Consider the following 21,503-nt stretch of genomic DNA (forward strand, 5'->3'; position numbering starts at 1 on the left):
GAAAGACATAGGACAGATGTCAGAGGTTCGTCCCTGTGAGCGGGCCAGGGCTGCGGGGGCCAGTCCCTGTGAGCGGGCCAGGGCTGCGGGGGCCAGTCCCTGTGAGCGGGCCAGGGCTGCGGGGGCTAGTCCCTGTGAGCGGGCCAGGGCTGCGGGGGCCAGTCCCTGTGAGCGGGCCAGGGCTGCGGTGGAAAATAGCTGTCAGGGGTTCAGGGCTGCGGGGGCCAGTCCATGTCAGCGGGCCAGGGCTGCGGGGGCCAGTCCCTGTGATCGGGTCATGGCTGAGGGGGCCAGTCCCTGTGAGCGGGTCAGGGCTGCGGTGGCAAAGAGCTGTGAGCGGGTCAGGGCTGCGGGGGCCAGTCCCTGTGAGCGGGTCAGGGCTGCGGGGGCCAGTCCCTGTGAGCGGGCCAGGGCTGCGGGGGCCAGTCCCTGTGAGCGGGTCAGGGCTGCGGGGGCCAGGCCCTGCGAGCGGGTCAGGGCTGCGGGGGCCAGGACCTGCGAGCGGGAAGGGCTGCGGGGGCCAGTCCCTGCGAGCGGGCCAGGGCTGCGGGGGCCAGTCCCTGTGAGCGGGCCAGGGCTGCGGGGGCCAGTCCCTGTGAGCGGGCCAGGGCTGCGGGGGCCAGTCCCTGTGAGCGGGCCAGGGCTGCGGGGGCCAGTCCCTGTGAGAGGGCCAGGGCTGCGGGGGCTAGTCCCTGTGAGCGGGCCAGGGCTGCAGGGGCCAGTCCCTGTGAGCGGGCCAGGGCTGCGGTGGAAAATAGCTGTCAGGGGTTCAGGGCTGCGGGGGCCAGTCCATGTCAGCGGGACAGGGCTGCGGGGTACAGTGCCTGTGATCGGGTCATGGCTGAGGGGGCCAGTCCCTGTGAGCGGGTCAGGGCTGCGGTGGCAAAGAGCTGTGAGCGGGTCAGGGCTGCGGGGGCCAGTCCCTGTGAGCGGGTCAGGGCTGCGGGGGCCAGTCCCTGTGAGCGGGCCAGGGCTGTGGGGGCCAGTCCCTGTGAGCGGGCCAGGGCTGCGGGGGCCAGTCCCTGTGAGCGGGCCAGGGCTGCGGGGGACAGTCCCTGTGAGCGGGCCAGGGCTGCGGGGGCTAGTCCCTGTGAGCGGGCCAGGGCTGCGGTGGAAAATAGCTGTCAGGGGTTCAGGGCTCCGGGGGCCAGTCCATGTCAGCGGGACAGGGCTGCGGGGGAAAGTGCCTGTGATCGGGTCATGGCTGAGGGGGCCAGGCCCTGTGGGCGGGTCAGGGCTGCGGGGGCCAGGCCCTGAGAGCAGGTCAGGGCTGCGGGCGCCAGGCCCTGAGAGCGGGTCAGGGCTGCGGGGGCCAGGCCCTGAGAGCGGGTCAGGGCTGCGGGGGCCAGGCCCTGAGAGCGGGTCAGGGCTGCGGGGGCCAGGCCCTGAGAGCGGGTCAGGGCTGCGGGGGCCAGTCCCTGTGAGCGGGTCAGGGCTGCGGGGGCCAGTCCCTGTGAGCGGGTCAGGGCTGCGGGGGCCAGTCCCTGTGAGCGGGTCAGGGCTGCGGGGGCCATTCCCTGTGAGCGGGTCAGGGCTGCGGGGGCCATTCCCTGTGAGCGGGTCAGGGCTGTGGGGGCCAGTCCCTGTGAGCGGGTCAGGGCTGCGGGGGGCCAGTCCCTGTGAGCGTGTGAGGGCTGCGGGGGCCAGTCCCTGTGAGCGGGTCAGGGCTGCGGGGGCCAGTCCCTGTGAGCGGGTCAGGGCTGCGGGGGCCAGTCCCTGTGAGCGGGTCAGGGCTGTGGGGGCCAGTCCCTGTGAGCGGGTCAGGGCTGGGGGGGCCAGTCCCTGTGAGCGGGTCAGGGCTGCGGGGGCCAGTCCCTGTGAGCGGGTCAGGGCTGCGGGGGCCAGTCCCTGTGAGCGGGTCAGGGCTGCGGGGGACGGGCCCTGTGAGCGGGTCAGGGCTGCGGGGGCCAGGCCCTGTGAGCGGGTCAGGGCTGCGGGGGCCAGGCCCAGTGAGCGGGTCAGGGCTGCGGGGGCCAGGCCCTGTTAGCGGGTCAGGGCTGCGGGGGCCAGGCCCTGAGAGCGGGTCAGGGCTGCGGGGGCGAGTCCCTGTGAGCGGGTCAGGGCTGCGGGGGCCATTGCCTGTGAGCGGGTCAGGGCTGCGGGGGCCAGTCCCTGTGAGCGGGTCAGGGCTGCGGGGGCCAGTCCCTGTGAGCGGGTCAGGGCTGCGGGGGCCAGTCCATGTCAGCGGGACAGGGCTGCGGGGTACAGTGCCTGTGATCGGGTCATGGCTGAGGGGGCCAGTCCCTGTGAGCGGGTCAGGGCTGCGGTGGCGAAGAGCTGTGAGCGGGTCAGGGCTGCGGGGGCCAGTCCCTGTGAGCGGGTCAGGGCTGCGGGGGCCAGTCCCTGTGAGCGGGCCAGGGCTGCGGGGGCCAGTCCCTGTGAGCGGGCCAGGGCTGCGGGGGCCAGTCCCTGTGAGCGGGCCAGGGCTGCGGGGGCCAGTCCCTGTGAGCGGGCCTGGGCTGCGGGGGCCAGTCCCTGTGAGCGGGTCAGGGCTGCGGGGGCCAGTCCCTGTGAGCGGGTCAGGGCTGCGGGGGCTAGTCCCTGTGAGCGGGTCAGGGCTGCGGGGGCCAGTCCCTGTGAGCGGGTCAGGGCTGCGGGGGACGGGCCCTGTGAGCGGGTCAGGGCTGCGGGGGCCAGGCCCTGTGAGCGGGTCAGGGCTGCGGGGGCCAGGCCCAGTGAGCGGGTCAGGGCTGCGGGGGCCAGGCCCTGTTAGCGGGTCAGGGCTGCGGGGGCCAGGACCTGAGAGCGGGTCAGGGCTGCGGGGGCCAGGCCCTGAGAGCGGGTCAGGGCTGCGGGGGCCAGGCCCTGAGAGCGGGTCAGGGCTGCGGGGGCCAGGCCCTGAGAGCGGGTCAGGGCTGCGGGGGCCAGTCCCTGTGAGCGGGTCAGGGCTGCGGGGGCGAGTCCCTGTGAGCGGGTCAGGGCTGCGGGGGCCAGTCCCTGTGAGCGGGTCAGGGCTGCGGGGGGCCAGTCACTGTGAGCGGGTCAGGGCTGCGGGGGCCAGGCCCTGAGAGCGGGTCAGGGCTGCGGGAGCCAGGCCCTGCGAGCGGGTCAGGGCTGCGGGGGCCAGGTCCTGCGAGCGGGTCAGGGCTGCGGGGGCCAGGACCTGCGAGCGGGAAGGGCTGCGGGGGGCAGTCCCTGCGAGCGGGCCAGGGCTGCGGGGGCCAGTCCCTGTGAGCGGGTCAGGGCTGCGGGGGCCAGTCCCTGTGAGCGTGTGAGGGCTGCGGGGGCCAGTCCCTGTGAGCGGGTCAGGGCTGCGGGGGCCAATCCCTGTGAGCGGGTCAGGGCTGCGGGGGCCAGTCCCTGTGAGCGGGTCAGGGCTGCGGGGGCCAGTCCCTGTGAGCGGGTCAGGGCTGCGGGGGCCAGTCCCTGTGAGCGGGGGAGGGCTGCGGGGGCCAGGCCCTGTGTGCGGGTCAGGGCTGCGGGGGCCAGGCCCAGTGAGCGGGTCAGGGCTGCGGGGGCCAGGCCCAGTGAGCGGGTCAGGGCTGCGGGGGCCAGGCCCTGCGAGCGGGTCAGGGCTGCGGGGGCCAGGACCTGCGAGCGGGAAGGGCTGCGGGGGCCAGTCCCTGCGAGCGGGCCAGGGCTGCGGGGGCCAGTCCCTGTGAGCGGGCCAGGGCTGCGGGGGCCAGTCCCTGTGAGCGGGCCAGGGCTGCGGGGGCCAGTCCCTGTGAGTGGCCCAGGGCTGCGGGGGCCAGTCCCTGTGAGCGGGCCAGGGCTGCGGGGGCCCGTCCCTGTGAGCGGGCCAGGGCTGCGGGGGCCAGTCCCTGTGAGCGGGCCAGGGCTGCGGGGGCCAGTCCCTGTGAGCGGGCCAGGGCTGCGGGGGCCAGTCCCTGTGAGCGGGCCAGGGCTGCGGGGGCTAGTCCCTGTGAGCGGGCCAGGGCTGCGGGGCCCAGTCCCTGTGAGCGGGCCAGGGCTGCGGTGGAAAATAGCTGTCAGGGGTTCAGGGCTGCGGGTGCCAGTCCATGTCAGCGGGCCAGGGCTGCGGGGGCCAGTCCCTGTGATCGGGTCATGGCTGAGGGGGCCAGTCCCTGTGAGCGGGTCAGGGCTGCGGTGGCAAAGAGCTGTGAGCGGGTCAGGGCTGCGGGGGCCAGTCCCTGTGAGCGGGTCAGGGCTGCGGGGGCCAGTCCCTGTGAGCGGGCCAGGGCTGCGGGGGCCAGGCCCTGAGAGCGGGTCAGGGCTGCGGGGGCCAGTCCCTGTGAGCGGGTCAGGGCTGCGGGGGCGAGTCCCTGTGAGCGGGCCAGGGCTGCGGGGGCCAGGCCCTGAGAGCGGGTCAGGGCTGCGGGGGCCAGTCCCTGTGAGCGGGTCAGGGCTGCGGGGGCGAGTCCCTGTGAGCGGGTCAGGGCTGCGGGGCCAGTCCCTGTGAGCGGGTCAGGGCTGCGGGGGGCCAGTCACTGTGAGCGGGTCAGGGCTGCGGGGGCCAGGCCCTGAGAGCGGGTCAGGGCTGCGGGAGCCAGGCCCTGCGAGCGGGTCAGGGCTGCGGGAGCCAGGCCCTGCGAGCGGGTCAGGGCTGCGGGGGACAGGCCCTGCGAGCGGGTCAGGGCTGCGGGGGCCAGGACCTGCGAGCGGGAAGGGCTGCGGGGGGCAGTCCCTGCGAGCGGGCCAGGGCTGCGGGGGCCAGTCCCTGTGAGCGGGTCAGGGCTGCGGGGGCCAGTCCCTGCGAGCGGGCCAGGGCTGCGGGGGCCAGTCCCTGTGAGCGGGTCAGGGCTGCGGGGGCCAGTCCCTGTGAGCGTGTGAGGGCTGCGGGGGCCAGTCCCTGTGAGCGGGTCAGGGCTGCGGGGGCCAATCCCTGTGAGCGGGTCAGGGCTGCGGGGGCCAGTCCCTGTGAGCGGGTCAGGGCTGCGGGGGCCAGTCCCTGTGAGCGGGTCAGGGCTGCGGGGGCCAGTCCCTGTGAGCGGGGGAGGGCTGCGGGGGCCAGGCCCTGTGTGCCGGTGAGGGCTGCGGGGGCCAGGCCCTGTGAGCGGGTCAGGGCTGCGGGGGCCAGGCCCAGTGAGCGGGTCAGGGCTGCGGGGGCCAGGCCCTGCGAGCGGGTCAGGGCTGCGGGGGCCAGGACCTGCGAGCGGGAAGGGCTGCGGGGGCCAGTCCCTGCGAGCGGGCCAGGGCTGCGGGGGCCAGTCCCTGTGAGCGGGCCAGGGCTGCGGGGGCCAGTCCCTGTGAGCGGGCCAGGGCTGCGGGGGCCAGTCCCTGTGAGCGGCCCAGGGCAGCGGGGGCCAGTCCCTGTGAGCAGGCCAGGGCTGCGGGGGCCCGTCCCTGTGAGCGGGCCAGGGCTGCGGGGGCCAGTCCCTGTGAGCGGGCCAGGGCTGCGGGGGCCAGTCCCTGTGAGCGGGCCAGGGCTGCGGGGGCCAGTCCCTGTGAGCGGGCCAGGGCTGCGGGGGCTAGTCCCTGTGAGCGGGCCAGGGCTGCGGGGCCCAGTCCCTGTGAGCGGGCCAGGGCTGCGGTGGAAAATAGCTGTCAGGGGTTCAGGGCTGCGGGTGCCAGTCCATGTCAGCGGGCCAGGGCTGCGGGGGCCAGTCCCTGTGATCGGGTCATGGCTGAGGGGGCCAGTCCCTGTGAGCGGGTCAGGGCTGCGGTGGCAAAGAGCTGTGAGCGGGTCAGGGCTGCGGGGGCCAGTCCCTGTGAGCGGGTCAGGGCTGCGGGGGCCAGTCCCTGTGAGCGGGCCAGGGCTGCGGGGGCCAGTCCCTGTGAGCGGGTCAGGGCTGCGGGGGCCAGGCCCTGTGAGCGGGCGAGGGCTGCGGTGGCAAATAGCTGTCAGGTGGTCAGGGCTGCGGGGGCCTGTCCATGTCAGCGGGACACGGCTGCGTGGGACAGTGCCTGTGATCGGGTGATGGCTGCGGTGGCAAATAGCTGTGAGCGGGTCAGGGCTGCGGGGGCCAGTCCATGTCAGCGGGACAGGGCTGCGGGGTACAGTGCCTGTGATCGGGTCATGGCTGAGGGGGCCAGTCCCTGTGAGCGGGTCAGGGCTGCGGTGGCAAAGAGCTGTGAGAGGGTCAGGGCTGCGGGGGCCAGTCCCTGTGAGCGGGCCAGGGCTGCGGGGGCCAGTCCCTGTGAGCGGGCCAGGGCTGCGGGGGCCAGTCCCTGTGAGCGGGTCAGGGCTGCGGGGGCCAGTCCCTGTGAGCGGGTCAGGGCTGCGGGGGCCAGTCCCTGTGAGCGGGTCAGGGCTGCGGGGGCCAGTCCCTGTGAGCGGGTCAGGGCTGCGGTGGCCAGTCCCTGTGAGCTGGTCAGGGCTGCGGGGGCCAGTCCCTGTCAGCGGGTCAGGGCTGCGGGGGACGGGCCCTGTGAGCGGGTCAGGGCTGCGGGGGCCAGGCCCAGTGAGCGGGTCAGGGCTGCGGGGGCCAGTCCCTGTGAGCGGGTCAGGGCTGCGGGGGGCCAGGCCCTGAGAGAGGGTCAGGGCTGCGGGAGCCAGGCCCTGCGAGCGGGTCAGGGCTGCGGAAGCCAGGCCCTGCGAGCGGGTCAGGGCTGCGGGGGCCAGGCCCTGCGAGCGGGTCAGGGCTGCGGGGGCCAGGACCTGCGAGCGGGAAGGGCTGCGGGGGGCAGTCCCTGCGAGCGGGCCAGGGCTGCGGGGGCCAGTCCCTGTGAGCGGGTCAGGGCTGCGGGGGCCAGTCACTGTGAGCGTGTGAGGGCAGCGGGGGCCAGTCCCTGTGAGCGGGTCAGGGCTGCGGGGGCCAATCCCTGTGAGCGGGTCAGGGATGCGGGGGCCAGTCCCTGTGAGCGGGTCAGGGCTGCGGGGGCCAGTCCCTGTGAGCGGGTCAGGGCTGCGGGGGCCAGTCCCTGTGAGCGGGGGAGGGCTGCGGGGGCCAGGCCCTGTGTGCGGGTCAGGGCTGCGGGGGCCAGGCCCTGTGAGCGGGTCAGGGCTGCGGGGGCCAGGCCCAGTGAGCGGGTCAGGGCTGCGGGGGCCAGGCCCTGCGAGCGGGTCAGGGCTGCGGGGGCCAGGACCTGCGAGTGGGAAGGGCTGCGGGGGCCAGTCCCTGCGAGCGGGCCAGGGCTGCGGGGGCCAGTCCCTGTGAGCGGGCCAGGGCTGCGGGGGCCAGTCCCTGTGAGCGGGCCAGGGATGCGGGGGCCAGTCCCTGTGAGCGGCCCAGGGCTGCGGGGGCCAGTCCCTGTGAGCGGGCCAGGGCTGCGGGGGCCAGTCCCTGTGAGCGGGCCAGGGCTGCGGGGGCCAGTCCCTGTGAGCGGGCCAGGGCTGCGGGGGCCAGTCCCTGTGAGCGGGCCAGGGCTGCGGGGGCCAGTCCCTGTGAGCGGGCCAGGTCTGCGGGGGCCAGTCCCTGTGAGCGGGCCAGGGCTGCGGGGGCCAGTCCCTGTGAGCGGGCCAGGGCTGCGGGGGCCAGTCCCTGTGAGCGGGCCAGGGCTGCGGTGGAAAATAGCTGTCAGGGGGTCAGGGCTGCGGGGGCCAGTCCATGTCAGCGGGACAGGGCTGCGGGGTACAGTGCCTGTGATCGGGTCAGGGCTGAGGGGGCCAGTCCCTGTGAGCGGGTCAGGGCTGCGGGGGCCATTCCCTGTGAGCGGGTCAGGGCTGCGGGGGCCATTCCCTGTGAGCGGGTCAGGGCTGCGGGGGCCAGTCCCTGTGAGCGGGTCAGGGCTGCGGGGGGCCAGTCCCTGTGAGCGGGTCAGGGCTGCGCGGGCCAGGCCCTGAGAGCGGGTCAGGGCTGCGGGAGCCAGGCCCTGCGAGCGGGTCAGGGCTGCGGGAGCCAGGCCCTGCGAGCGGGTCAGGGCTGCGGGGGCCAGGCCCTGCGAGCGGGTCAGGGCTGCGGGGGCCAGGACCTGCGAGCGGGAAGGGCTGCGGGGGCCAGTCCCTGCAAGCGGGCCAGGGCTGCGGGGGCCAGTCCCTGTGAGCGGGCCAGGGCTGCGGGCGCCAGTCCCTGTGAGCGGGCCAGGGCTGCGGTGGAAAATAGCTGTCAGGGGTTCAGGGCTGCGGAGGCCAGTCCATGTCAGCGGGACAGGGCTGCGGGGTACAGTGCCTGTGATCGGGTCATGGCTGAGGGGGCCAGGCCCTGTGAGCGGGTCAGGGCTGCGGGGGCCAGGCCCTGAGAGCGGGTCAGGGCTGCGGGGGCCAGGCCCTGAGAGCGGGTCAGGGCTGCGGGGGCCAGGCCCTGAGAGCGGGTCAGGGCTGCGGGGGCCAGGCCCTGAGAGCGGGTCAGGGCTGCGGGGGCCAGTCCCTGTGAGCGGGTCAGGGCTGCGGGGGCCAGTCCCTGTGAGCGGGCCAGGGCTGCGGGGGCCAGTCACTGTGAGCGGGCCAGGGCTGCGGGGGCCAGTCCCTGTGAGCGGGCCAGGGCTGCGGGGGCTAGTCCCTGTGAGCGGGCCAGGGCTGCGGGGGCCAGTCCCTGTGAGCGGGCCAGGGCTGCGGTGGCAAATAGCTGTCAGGGGTTCAGGGCTGCGGGGGCCAGTCCATGTCAGCGGGACAGGGCTGCGGGGTACAGTGCCTGTGATCGGGTCTTGGCTGAGGGGGCCAGTCCCTGTGAGCGGGTCAGGGCTGCGGTGGCAAAGAGCTGTGAGCGGGTCAGGGCTGCGGGGGCCAGTCCCTGTGAGCGGGTCAGGGCTGCGGGGGCCAGTCCCTGTGAGCGGGCCAGGGCTGCGGGGGCCAGTCCCTGTGAGCGGGCCAGGGCTGCGGGGGCCAGTCCCTGTGAGCGGGCCAGGGCTGCGGGGGCCAGTCCCTGTGAGCGGGCCAGGGCTGCGGGGGCTAGTCCCTGTGAGCGGGCCAGGGCTGCGGGGGCCAGTCCCTGTGAGCGGGCCAGGGCTGCATGGAAAATAGCTGTCAGGGGTTCAGGGCTGCGGGGGCCAGTCCATGTCAGCGGGACAGGGCTGCGGGGTACAGTGCCTGTGATCGGGTCATGGCTGAGGGGGCAAGGCCCTGTGAGCGGGTCAGGGCTGCGGGGGCCAGGCCCTGAGAGCGGGTCAGGGCTGCGGGGGCCAGGCCCTGAGAGCGGGTCAGGGCTGCGGGGGCCAGGCCCTGAGAGCGGGTCAGGGCTGCGGGGGCCAGGCCCTGAGAGCGGGTCAGGGCTGCGGGGGCCAGTCCCTGTGAGCGGGTCAGGGCTGCGGGGGCCAGTCCCTGTGAGCGGGTCAGGGCTGCGGGGGCGAGTCCCTGTGAGCGGGTCAGGGCTGCGGGGGCCATTCCCTGTGAGCGGGTCAGGGCTGCGGGGGCAATTCCCTGTGAGCGGGTCAGGGCTGCGGGGGCCAGTCCCTGTGAGCGGGTCAGGGCTGCGGGGGGCCAGTCCCTGTGAGCGGGTCAGGGCTGCGCGGGCCAGGCCCTGAGAGCGGGTCAGGGCTGCGGGAGCCAGGCCCTGCGAGCGGGTCAGGGCTGCGGGAGCCAGGCCCTGCGAGCGGGTCAGGGCTGCGGGGGCCAGGCCCTGCGAGCGGGTCAGGGCTGCGGGGGCCAGGACCTGCGAGCGGGAAGGGCTGCGGGGGCCAGTCCCTGCAAGCGGGCCAGGGCTGCGGGGGCCAGTCCCTGTGAGCGGGCCAGGGCTGCGGGCGCCAGTCCCTGTGAGCGGGCCAGGGCTGCGGGGGCCAGTCCCTGTGAGAGGCCCAGGGCTGCGGGGGCCAGTCCCTGTGAGCGGGACAGGGCTGCAGGGGCCAGTCCCTGTGAGCGGGTCAGGGCTGCGGGGGCCAGTCCCTGTGAGCGGGCCAGGGCTGCGGGGGCCAGTCCCTGTGAGCGGGCCAGGGCTGCGGGGGCTAGTCCATGTGAGCGGGCCAGGGCTGCGGGGGCTAGTCCCTGTGAGCGGGCCAGGGCTGCGGGGGCCAGTCCCTGTGAGCGGGCCAGGGCTGCGGGGGCAAATAGCTGTCAGGGGGTCAGGGCTGCGGGGGCCAGTCCATGTCAGCGGGACAGGGCTGCGGGGTACAGTGCCTGTGATCGGGTCATGGCTGAGGGGGCCAGTCCCTGTGAGCGGGTCAGGGCTGCGGTGGCAAAGAGCTTTGAGCGGGTCAGGGCTGCGGGGGCCAGTCCCTGTGAGCGGGTCAGGGCTGCGGGGGCCAGTCCCTGTGAGCGGGTCAGGGCTGCGGGGGGCCAGTCCCTGTGAGCGGGTCAGGGCTGCCGGGGCCAGTCCCTGTGAGCGGGTCAGGGCTGCGGTGGCAAATAGCTGTCAGGTGGTCAGGGCTGCGGGGGCCAGTCCATGTCAGCGGGACAGGGCTGCGTGGGACAGTGCCTGTGATCGGGTCATGGCTGCGGTGGCAAATAGCTGTGAGCGGGTCAGGGCTGCGGGGGCCGGGCCCTGTGAGCGGGTCAGGGCTGCGGGGGCCAGGCCCAGTGAGCGGGTCAGGGCTGCGGGGGCCAGGCCCTGTTAGCGGGTCAGGGCTGCGGGGGCCAGGCCCTGAGAGCGGGTCAGGGCTGCGGGGGCGAGTCCCTGTGAGCGGGTCAGGGCTGCGGGGGCCATTCCCTGTGAGCGGGTCAGGGCTGCGGGGGCCAGTCCCTGTGAGCGGGTCAGGGCTGCGGGGGCCAGTCCCTGTGAGCGGGTCAGGGCTGCGGGGGCCAGTCCCTGTGAGCGGGTCAGGGCTGCGGGGGGCCAGTCCCTGTGAGCGGGTCAGGGCTGCGGGGGCCAGGCCCTGAGAGCGGGTCAGGGCTGCGGGAGCCAGGCCCTGCGAGCGGGTCAGGGCTGCGGGAGCCAGGCCCTGCGAGCGGGTCAGGGCTGCGGGAGCCAGGCCCTGCGAGCGGGTCAGGGGTGCGGGGGCCAGGACCTGCGAGCGGGAAGGGCTGCGGGGGCCAGTCCCTGTGAGCGGGCCAGGGCTGCGGGGGCCAGTCCCTGTGAGCGGGCCAGGGCTGCGGGGGCCAGTCCCTGTGAGCGGGTCAGGGCTGCGGGGGCCAGTCCCTGTGAGCGGGTCAGGGCTGCGGGGGCCAGTCCCTGTGAGCGGGTCAGGGCTGCGGGGGCCAGTCCCTGTGAGCGGGTCAGGGCTGCGGTGGCCAGTCCCTGTGAGCTGGTCAGGGCTGCGGGGGCCAGTCCCTGTCAGCGGGTCAGGGCTGCGGGGGACGGGCCCTGTGAGCGGGTCAGGGCTGCGGGGGCCAGGCCCTGTGAGCGGGTCAGGGCTGCGGGGGCCAGGCCCAGTGAGCGGGTCAGGGCTGCGGGGGCCAGTCCCTGTGAGCGGGTCAGGGCTGCGGGGGGCCAGGCCCTGAGAGAGGGTCAGGGCTGCGGGAGCCAGGCCCTGCGAGCGGGTCAGGGCTGCGGAAGCCAGGCCCTGCGAGCGGGTCAGGGCTGCGGGGGCCAGGCCCTGCGAGCGGGTCAGGGCTGCGGGGGCCAGGACCTGCGAGCGGGAAGGGCTGCGGGGGGCAGTCCCTGCGAGCGGGCCAGGGCTGCGGGGGCCAGTCCCTGTGAGCGGGTCAGGGCTGCGGGGGCCAGTCACTGTGAGCGTGTGAGGGCAGCGGGGGCCAGTCCCTGTGAGCGGGTCAGGGCTGCGGGGGCCAATCCCTGTGAGCGGGTCAGGGATGCGGGGGCCAGTCCCTGTGAGCGGGTCAGGGCTGCGGGGGCCAGTCCCTGTGAGCGGGTCAGGGCTGCGGGGGCCAGTCCCTGTGAGCGGGGGAGGGCTGCGGGGGCCAGGCCCTGTGTGCGGGTCAGGGCTGCGGGGGCCAGGCCCTGTGAGCGGGTCAGGGCTGCGGGGGCCAGGCCCAGTGAGCGGGTCAGGGCTGCGGGGGCCAGGCCCTGCGAGCGGGTCAGGGCTGCGGGGGCCAGGACCTGCGAGTGGGAAGGGCTGCGGGGGCCAGTCCCTGCGAGCGGGCCAGGGCTGCGGGGGCCAGTCCCTGTGAGCGGGCCAGGGCTGCGGGGGCCAGTCCCTGTGAGCGGGCCAGGGATGCGGGGGCCAGTCCCTGTGAGCGGCCCAGGGCTGCGGGGGCCAGTCCCTGTGAGCGGGCCAGGGCTGCGGGGGCCAGTCCCTGTGAGCGGGCCAGGGCTGCGGGGGCCAGTCCCTGTGAGCGGGCCAGGGCTGCGGGGGCCAGTCCCTGTGAGCGGGCCAGGGCTGCGGGGGCCAGTCCCTGTGAGCGGGCCAGGTCTGCGGGGGCCAGTCCCTGTGAGCGGGCCAGGGCTGCGGGGGCCAGTCCCTGTGAGCGGGCCAGGGCTGCGGGGGCCAGTCCCTGTGAGCGGGCCAGGGCTGCGGTGGAAAATAGCTGTCAGGGGGTCAGGGCTGCGGGGGCCAGTCCATGTCAGCGGGACAGGGCTGCGGGGTACAGTGCCTGTGATCGGGTCAGGGCTGAGGGGGCCAGTCCCTGTGAGCGGGTCAGGGCTGCGGGGGCCATTCCCTGTGAGCGGGTCAGGGCTGCGGGGGCCATTCCCTGTGAGCGGGTCAGGGCTGCGGGGGCCAGTCCCTGTGAGCGGGTCAGGGCTGCGGGGGGCCAGTCCCTGTGAGCGGGTCAGGGCTGCGCGGGCCAGGCCCTGAGAGCGGGTCAGGGCTGCGGGAGCCAGGCCCTGCGAGCGGGTCAGGGCTGCGGGAGCCAGGCCCTGCGAGCGGGTCAGGGCTGCGGGGGCCAGGCCCTGCGAGCGGGTCAGGGCTGCGGGGGCCAGGACCTGCGAGCGGGAAGGGCTGCGGGGGCCAGTCCCTGCAAGCGGGCCAGGGCTGCGGGGGCCAGTCCCTGTGAGCGGGCCAGGGCTGCGGGCGCCAGTCCCTGTGAGCGGGCCAGGGCTGCGGTGGAAAATAGCTGTCAGGGGTTCAGGGCTGCGGAGGCCAGTCCATGTCAGCGGGACAGGGCTGCGGGGTACAGTGCCTGTGATCGGGTCATGGCTGAGGGGGCCAGGCCCTGTGAGCGGGTCAGGGCTGCGGGGGCCAGGCCCTGAGAGCGGGTCAGGGCTGCGGGGGCCAGGCCCTGAGAGCGGGTCAGGGCTGCGGGGGCCAGGCCCTGAGAGCGGGTCAGGGCTGCGGGGGCCAGGCCCTGAGAGCGGGTCAGGGCTGCGGGGGCCAGTCCCTGTGAGCGGGTCAGGGCTGCGGGGGCCAGTCCCTGTGAGCGGGCCAGGGCTGCGGGGGCCAGTCACTGTGAGCGGGCCAGGGCTGCGGGGGCCAGTCCCTGTGAGCGGGCCAGGGCTGCGGGGGCTAGTCCCTGTGAGCGGGCCAGGGCTGCGGGGGCCAGTCCCTGTGAGCGGGCCAGGGCTGCGGTGGCAAATAGCTGTCAGGGGTTCAGGGCTGCGGGGGCCAGTCCATGTCAGCGGGACAGGGCTGCGGGGTACAGTGCCTGTGATCGGGTCTTGGCTGAGGGGGCCAGTCCCTGTGAGCGGGTCAGGGCTGCGGTGGCAAAGAGCTGTGAGCGGGTCAGGGCTGCGGGGGCCAGTCCCTGTGAGCGGGTCAGGGCTGCGGGGGCCAGTCCCTGTGAGCGGGCCAGGGCTGCGGGGGCCAGTCCCTGTGAGCGGGCCAGGGCTGCGGGGGCCAGTCCCTGTGAGCGGGCCAGGGCTGCGGGGGCCAGTCCCTGTGAGCGGGCCAGGGCTGCGGGGGCTAGTCCCTGTGAGCGGGCCAGGGCTGCGGGGGCCAGTCCCTGTGAGCGGGCCAGGGCTGCATGGAAAATAGCTGTCAGGGGTTCAGGGCTGCGGGGGCCAGTCCATGTCAGCGGGACAGGGCTGCGGGGTACAGTGCCTGTGATCGGGTCATGGCTGAGGGGGCAAGGCCCTGTGAGCGGGTCAGGGCTGCGGGGGCCAGGCCCTGAGAGCGGGTCAGGGCTGCGGGGGCCAGGCCCTGAGAGCGGGTCAGGGCTGCGGGGGCCAGGCCCTGAGAGCGGGTCAGGGCTGCGGGGGCCAGGCCCTGAGAGCGGGTCAGGGCTGCGGGGGCCAGTCCCTGTGAGCGGGTCAGGGCTGCGGGGGCCAGTCCCTGTGAGCGGGTCAGGGCTGCGGGGGCGAGTCCCTGTGAGCGGGTCAGGGCTGCGGGGGCCATTCCCTGTGAGCGGGTCAGGGCTGCGGGGGCAATTCCCTGTGAGCGGGTCAGGGCTGCGGGGGCCAGTCCCTGTGAGCGGGTCAGGGCTGCGGGGGGCCAGTCCCTGTGAGCGGGTCAGGGCTGCGCGGGCCAGGCCCTGAGAGCGGGTCAGGGCTGCGGGAGCCAGGCCCTGCGAGCGGGTCAGGGCTGCGGGAGCCAGGCCCTGCGAGCGGGTCAGGGCTGCGGGGGCCAGGCCCTGCGAGCGGGTCAGGGCTGCGGGGGCCAGGACCTGCGAGCGGGAAGGGCTGCGGGGGCCAGTCCCTGCAAGCGGGCCAGGGCTGCGGGGGCCAGTCCCTGTGAGCGGGCCAGGGCTGCGGGCGCCAGTCCCTGTGAGCGGGCCAGGGCTGCGGGGGCCAGTCCCTGTGAGAGGCCCAGGGCTGCGGGGGCCAGTCCCTGTGAGCGGGACAGGGCTGCAGGGGCCAGTCCCTGTGAGCGGGTCAGGGCTGCGGGGGCCAGTCCCTGTGAGCGGGCCAGGGCTGCGGGGGCCAGTCCCTGTGAGCGGGCCAGGGCTGCGGGGGCTAGTCCATGTGAGCGGGCCAGGGCTGCGGGGGCTAGTCCCTGTGAGCGGGCCAGGGCTGCGGGGGCCAGTCCCTGTGAGCGGGCCAGGGCTGCGGGGGCAAATAGCTGTCAGGGGGTCAGGGCTGCGGGGGCCAGTCCATGTCAGCGGGACAGGGCTGCGGGGTACAGTGCCTGTGATCGGGTCATGGCTGAGGGGGCCAGTCCCTGTGAGCGGGTCAGGGCTGCGGTGGCAAAGAGCTTTGAGCGGGTCAGGGCTGCGGGGGCCAGTCCCTGTGAGCGGGTCAGGGCTGCGGGGGCCAGTCCCTGTGAGCGGGTCAGGGCTGCGGGGGCCAGTCCCTGTGAGCGGGTCAGGGCTGCCGGGGCCAGTCCCTGTGAGCGGGTCAGGGCTGCGGTGGCAAATAGCTGTCAGGTGGTCAGGGCTGCGGGGGCCAGTCCATGTCAGCGGGACAGGGCTGCGTGGGACAGTGCCTGTGATCGGGTCATGGCTGCGGTGGCAAATAGCTGTGAGCGGGTCAGGGCTGCGGGGGCCGGGCCCTGTGAGCGGGTCAGGGCTGCGGGGGCCAGGCCCAGTGAGCGGGTCAGGGCTGCGGGGGCCAGGCCCTGTTAGCGGGTCAGGGCTGCGGGGGCCAGGCCCTGAGAGCGGGTCAGGGCTGCGGGGGCGAGTCCCTGTGAGCGGGTCAGGGCTGCGGGGGCCATTCCCTGTGAGCGGGTCAGGGCTGCGGGGGCCAGTCCCTGTGAGCGGGTCAGGGCTGCGGGGGCCAGTCCCTGTGAGCGGGTCAGGGCTGCGGGGGCCAGTCCCTGTGAGCGGGTCAGGGCTGCGGGGGGCCAGTCCCTGTGAGCGGGTCAGGGCTGCGGGGGCCAGGCCCTGAGAGCGGGTCAGGGCTGCGGGAGCCAGGCCCTGCGAGCGGGTCAGGGCTGCGGGAGCCAGGCCCTGCGAGCGGGTCAGGGCTGCGGGAGCCAGGCCCTGCGAGCGGGTCAGGGGTGCGGGGGCCAGGACCTGCGAGCGGGAAGGGCTGCGGGGGCCAGTCCCTGCGAGCGGGCCAGGGCTGCGGGGGACAGTCCCTGTGAGCGGGCCAGGGCTGCGGGGGCAGGTCCCTGTGAGCGGGCCAGGGCTGCGGGGGCAGGTCCCTGTGAGCGGGCCAGGGCTGCGGGGGCCGGTCCCTGTGAGCGGGCCAGGGCTGCGGGGGCCGGTCCCTGTGAGCGGGCCAGGGCTGCGGGGGCCGGTCCCTGTGAGCGGGCCAGGGCTGCGGGGGCCGGTCCCTGTGAGCGGGCCAGGGCTGCGGGGGCCGGTCCCTGTGAGCGGGCCAGGGCTGCGGGGGCCAGTCCCTGTGAGCGGGCCAGGGCTGCGGGGGCCAGTCCCTGTGAGCGGGCCAGGGCTGCGGGGGCCTGTCCCTGTGAGCGGGCCAGGGCTGCGGTGGAAAATAGCTGTCAGGTGTTCAGGGCTGCGGGGGCCAGTCCATGTCAGCGGGACAGGGCTGCGGGGTACAGTGCCTGTGATCGGGTCATGGCTGAGGGGGCCAGTCCCTGTGAGCGGGTCAGGGCTGCGGTGGCAAAGAGCTGTGAGCGGGTCAGGGCTGCAGGGGCCAGTCCCTGTGAGCGGGTCAGGGCTGCGGGGGCCAGTCCCTGTGAGCGGGCCAGGGCTGCGGGGTCCAGTCCCTGTGAGCGGGCCAGGGCTGCGGGGGCCAGTCCCTGTGAGCGGGCCAGGGCTGCGGGGGCCAGTCCCTGTGAGCGGGCCAGGGCTGCGGGGGCCAGTCCCTGTGAGCGGGCCAGGGCTGCGGGGGCTAGTCCCTGTGAGCGGTCCCGGGCTGCGGGGGCCAGTCCCTGTGAGCGGGCCAGGGCTGCGGTGGAAAATAGCTGTCAGGGGTTCAGGGCTGCGGGGGCCAGTCCATGTCAGCGGGACAGGGCTGCGGGGTACAGTGCCTGTGATCGGGTCATGGCTGAGGGGGCCAGTCCCTGTGAGCGGGTCAGGGCTGCGGTGGCAAAGAGCTGTGAGCGGGTCAGGGCGGCGGGGGCCAGTCCCTGTGAGCGGGTCAGGGCTGCGGGGGCCAGTCCCTGTGAGCGGGTCAGGGCTGCGGGGGCCAGTCCCTGTGAGCGGGTCAGGGCTGCGGGGGCCAGTCCCTGTGAGCGGGTCAGGGCTGCGGGGGCCAGTCCCTGTGAGCGGGTCAGGGCTGCGGGGGCCAGGCCCTGTGAGCGGGTCAGGGCTGCGGGGGCCAGGCCCTGTGAGCGGGCCAGGGCTGCGGGGGCCAGTCCCTGTGAGCGGGCCAGGGCTGCGGGGGCCAGTCCCTGTGAGCGGGCCAGGGCTGCGGGGGCCAGTCCCTGTGAGCGGGCCCGGGCTGCGGGGGCCAGTCCCTGTGAGCGGGCCAGGGCTGCGGGGGCCAGTCCCTGTGAGAGGGCCAGGGCTGCGGGGGCTAGTCCCTGTGAGCGGGCCAGGGCTGCGGTGGAAAATAGCTGTCAGGGGTTCAGGGCTGCGGGGGCCAGTCCATGTCAGCGGGACAGGGCTGCGGGGTACAGTGCCTGTGATCGGGTCATGGCTGAGGGGGCCAGTCCCTGTGAGCGGGTCAGGGCTGCGGTGGCAAAGAGCTGTGAGCGGGTCAGGGCTGCGGGGGCCAGTCCCTGTGAGCTGGTCAGGGCTGCGGGGGCCAGTCCCTGTGAGCGGGCCAGGGCTGCGGGGGCCAGTCCCTGTGAGCGGGCCAGGGCTGCGGGGGCCAGTCCCTGTGAGCGGGCCAGGGCTGCGGGGGCCAGTCCCTGTGAGCGGGCCAGGGCTGCGGGGGCTAGTCCCTGTGAGCGGGCCAGGGCTGCGGTGTAAAATAGCTGTCAGGGGTTCAGGGCTGCGGGGGCAAGTCCATGTCAGCGGGACAGGGCTGCGGGGTACAGTGCCTGTGATCGGGTCATGGCTGAGGGGGCCAGGCCCTGTGGGCGGGTCAGGGCTGCGGGGGCCAGGCCCTGAGAGCGGGTCAGGGCTGCGGGGGCCAGTCCCTGTGAGCGGGTCAGGGCTGCGGGGGCCAGTCCCTGTGAGCGGGCGAGGGCTGCGGTGGCAAATAGCTGTCAGGTGGTCAGGGCTGCGGGGGCCTGTCCATGTCAGCGGGACAGGGCTGAGTGGGACAGTGCCTGTGATCGGGTCATGGCTGCGGTGGCAAATAGCTGTGAGCGGGCCAGGGCTGCGGGGGCCAGTCCCTGTGAGCGGGCCAGGGCTGCGGTGGAAAATAGCTGTCAGGTGTTCAGGGCTGCGGGGGCCAGTCCATGTCAGCGGGACAGGGCTGCGGGGTACAGTGCCTGTGATCGGGTCATGGCTGAGGGGGCCAGTCCCTGTGAGCGGGTCAGGGCTGCGGTGGCAAAGAGCTGTGAGCGGGTCAGGGCTGCAGGGGCCAGTCCCTGTGAGCGGGTCAGGGCTGCGGGGGCCAGTCCCTGTGAGCGGGCCAGGGCTGCGGGGTCCAGTCCCTGTGAGCGGGCCAGGGCTGCGGGGGCCAGTCCCTGTGAGCGGGCCAGGGCTGCGGGGGCCAGTCCCTGTGAGCGGGCCAGGGCTGCGGGGGCCAGTCCCTGTGAGCGGGCCAGGGCTGCGGGGGCTAGTCCCTGTGAGCGGTCCCGGGCTGCGGGGGCCAGTCCCTGTGAGCGGGCCAGGGCTGCGGTGGAAAATAGCTGTCAGGGGTTCAGGGCTGCGGGGGCCAGTCCATGTCAGCGGGACAGGGCTGCGGGGTACAGTGCCTGTGATCGGGTCATGGCTGAGGGGGCCAGTCCCTGTGAGCGGGTCAGGGCTGCGGTGGCAAAGAGCTGTGAGCGGGTCAGGGCGGCGGGGGCCAGTCCCTGTGAGCGGGTCAGGGCTGCGGGGGCCAGTCCCTGTGAGCGGGTCAGGGCTGCGGGGGCCAGTCCCTGTGAGCGGGTCAGGGCTGCGGGGGCCAGTCCCTGTGAGCGGGTCAGGGCTGCGGGGGCCAGTCCCTGTGAGCGGGTCAGGGCTGCGGGGGCCAGGCCCTGTGAGCGGGTCAGGGCTGCGGGGGCCAGGCCCTGTGAGCGGGTCAGGGCTGCGGGGGCCAGGCCCTGTGAGCGGGTCAGGGCTGCGGGGGCCAGGCCCAGTGAGCGGGTCAGGGCTGCGGGGGCCAGGCCCTGTGAGCGGGTCAGGGCTGCGGGGGCCAGTGCCTGTGAGCGGGCCAGGGCTGAGGGGGCCAGTCCCTGTGAGCGGGCCAGGGCTGCGGGGGCCAGTCCCTGTGAGCGGGCCAGGGCTGCGGGGGCCAGTCCCTGTGAGCGGGCCAGGGCTGCGGGGGCCAGTACCTGTGAGCGGGCCAGGGCTGCGGGGGCCAGTCCCTGTGAGCGGGCCAGGGCTGCGGGGGCCAGTCCCTGTGATCGGGTCATGGCTGCGGTGGCAAATAGCTGTCAGGGGGAAAGGGCTGCGGGGTACAGCGCCTGTGATCGGGTCATGGCTGAGGGGGCCAGTCCCTGTGAGCGGGTCAGGGCTGCGGTGGCAAAGAGCTGTGAGCAGGTCAGGGCTGCGGGGGCCAGTCCCTGTGAGCGGGTCAGGGCTGCGGGGGCCAGTCCCTGTGAGCGGGCCAGGGCTGCGGTGGCAAATAGCTGTCAGGTGGTCAGGGCTGCGGGGGCCTGTCCATGTCAGCGGGACAGGGCTGCGTGGGACAGTGCCTGTGATCGGGTCATGGCTGCGGTGGCAAATAGCTGTGAGCGGGTCAGGGCTGCGGGGGCCAGTCCCTGTGAGCGTGTGAGGGCTGCGGGGGCCAGTCCCTGTGAGCGGGTCAGGGCTGCGGGGGCCAGTCCCTGTGAGCGGGTCAGGGCTGCGGGGGCCAGTCCCTGTGAGCGGGTCAGGGCTGCGGGGGCCAGTCCCTGTGAGCGGGTCAGGGCTGCGGGGGCCAGTCCCTGTGAGCGGGTCAGGGCTGCGGGGGCCAGTCCCTGTGAGCGGGTCAGGGCTGCGGGGGCCAGTCCCTGTGAGCGGGTCAGGGCTGCGGGGGCCAGTCCCTGTGAGCGTGTGAGGGCTGCGGGGGCCAGTCCCTGTGAGCGGGTCAGGGCTGCGGGGGCCAGTCCCTGTGAGCGGGTCAGGGCTGCGGGGGCCAGTCCCTGTGAGCGGGTCAGGGCTGCGGGGGCCAGGCCCTGCGAGCGGGTCAGGGCTGCGGGGGCCAGGACCTGCGAGCGGGAAGGGCTGCGGGGGCCAGTCCCTGCGAGCGGGCCAGGGCTGCGGGGGCCAGTCCCTGTGAGCGGGCAAGGGCTGCGGGGGCCAGTCCCTGTGAGCGGGCCAGGGCTGCGGGGGCCAGTCCCTGTGAGCGGCCCAGGGCTGCGGGGGCCAGTCCCTGTGAGCGGGCCAGGGCTGCGGGGGCCAGTCCCTGTGAGCGGGCCAGGGCTGCGGGGGCCAGTCCCTGTGAGCGGGCCAGGGCTGCGGGGGCGAGTCCCTGTGAGCGGGCCAGGGCTGCGGGGGCCAGTCCCTGTGAGCGGGCCAGGGCTGCGGGGGCCAGTCCCTGTGAGCGGGCCAGGGCTGCGGGGGCCAGTCCCTGTGAGCGGGCCCGGGCTGCGGGGGCCAGTCCCTGTGAGCGGGCCAGGGCTGCGGGGGCCAGTCCCTGTGAGAGGGCCAGGGCTGCGGGGGCTAGTCCCTGTGAGCGGGCCAGGGCTGCGGTGGAAAATAGCTGTCAGGGGTTCAGGGCTGCGGGGGCCAGTCCATGTCAGCGGGACAGGGCTGCGGGGTACAGTGCCTGTGATCGGGTCATGGCTGAGGGGGCCAGTCCCTGTGAGCGGGTCAGGGCTGCGGTGGCAAAGAGCTGTGAGCGGGTCAGGGCTGCGGGGGCCAGTCCCTGTGAGCTGGTCAGGGCTGCGGGGGCCAGTCCCTGTGAGCGGGCCAGGGCTGCGGGGGCCAGTCCCTGTGAGCGGGCCAGGGCTGCGGGGGCCAGTCCCTGTGAGCGGGCCAGGGCTGCGGGGGCCAGTCCCTGTGAGCGGGCCAGGGCTGCGGGGGCTAGTCCCTGTGAGCGGGCCAGGGCTGCGGTGTAAAATAGCTGTCAGGGGTTCAGGGCTGCGGGGGCAAGTCCATGTCAGCGGGACAGGGCTGCGGGGTACAGTGCCTGTGATCGGGTCATGGCTGAGGGGGCCAGGCCCTGTGGGCGGGTCAGGGCTGCGGGGGCCAGGCCCTGAGAGCGGGTCAGGGCTGCGGGGGCCAGTCCCTGTGAGCGGGTCAGGGCTGCGGGGGCCAGTCCCTGTGAGCGGGCGAGGGCTGCGGTGGCAAATAGCTGTCAGGTGGTCAGGGCTGCGGGGGCCTGTCCATGTCAGCGGGACAGGGCTGAGTGGGACAGTGCCTGTGATCGGGTCATGGCTGCGGTGGCAAATAGCTGTGAGCGGGTCAGGGCTGCGGGGGCCAGTCCCTGTGAGCGTGTGAGGGCTGCGGGGGCCAGTCCCTGTGAGCGGGTCAGGGCTGCGGGGGCCAGTCCCTGTGAGCGGGTCAGGGCTGCGGGGGCCAGTCCCTGTGAGCGGGTCAGGGCTGCGGGGGCCAGTCCCTGTGAGCGGGTCAGGGCTGCGGGGGCCAGTCCCTGTGAGCGGGTCAGGGCTGCGGGGGCCAGTTCCTGTGAGCGGGTCAGGGCTGCGGGGGCCAGTCCCTGTGAGCGTGTGAGGGCTGCGGGGGCCAGTCCCTGTGAGCGGGTCAGGGCTGCGGGGGCCAGTCCCTGTGAGCGGGTCAGGGCTGCGGGGGCCAGTCCCTGTGAGCGGGTCAGGGCTGCGGGGGCCAGTCCCTGTGAGCGGGTCAGGGCTGCGGGGGCCAGTCCCTGTGAGCGGGGGAGGGCTGCGGGGGCCAGGCCCTGTGTGCGGGTCAGGGCTGCGGGGGCCAGGCCCTGTGAGCGGGTCAGGGCTGCGGGGGCCAGGCCCAGCGAGCGGGTCAGGGCTGCGGGGGCCAGTCCCTGCGAGCGGGTCAGGGCTGCGGGGGCCAGGACCTGCGAGCGGGAAGGGCTGCGGGGGCCAGTCCCTGCGAGCGGGCCAGGGCTGCGGGGGCCAGTCCCTGCGAGCGGGCCAGGGCTGCGGGGGCCAGTCCCTGTGAGCGGCCCAGGGCTGCGGGGGCCAGTCCCTGTGAGCGGGCCAGGGCTGCGGGGGCCAGTCCCTGTGAGCGGGCCAGGGCTGCGGGGGCCAGTCCCTGTGAGCGGGCCAGGGCTGCGGGGGCC

This window comes from Stegostoma tigrinum, unplaced genomic scaffold (genome assembly GCF_030684315.1).
Source record: "Stegostoma tigrinum isolate sSteTig4 unplaced genomic scaffold, sSteTig4.hap1 scaffold_73, whole genome shotgun sequence".
Taxonomy (NCBI): Eukaryota; Metazoa; Chordata; class Chondrichthyes; order Orectolobiformes; family Stegostomatidae; genus Stegostoma; species Stegostoma tigrinum.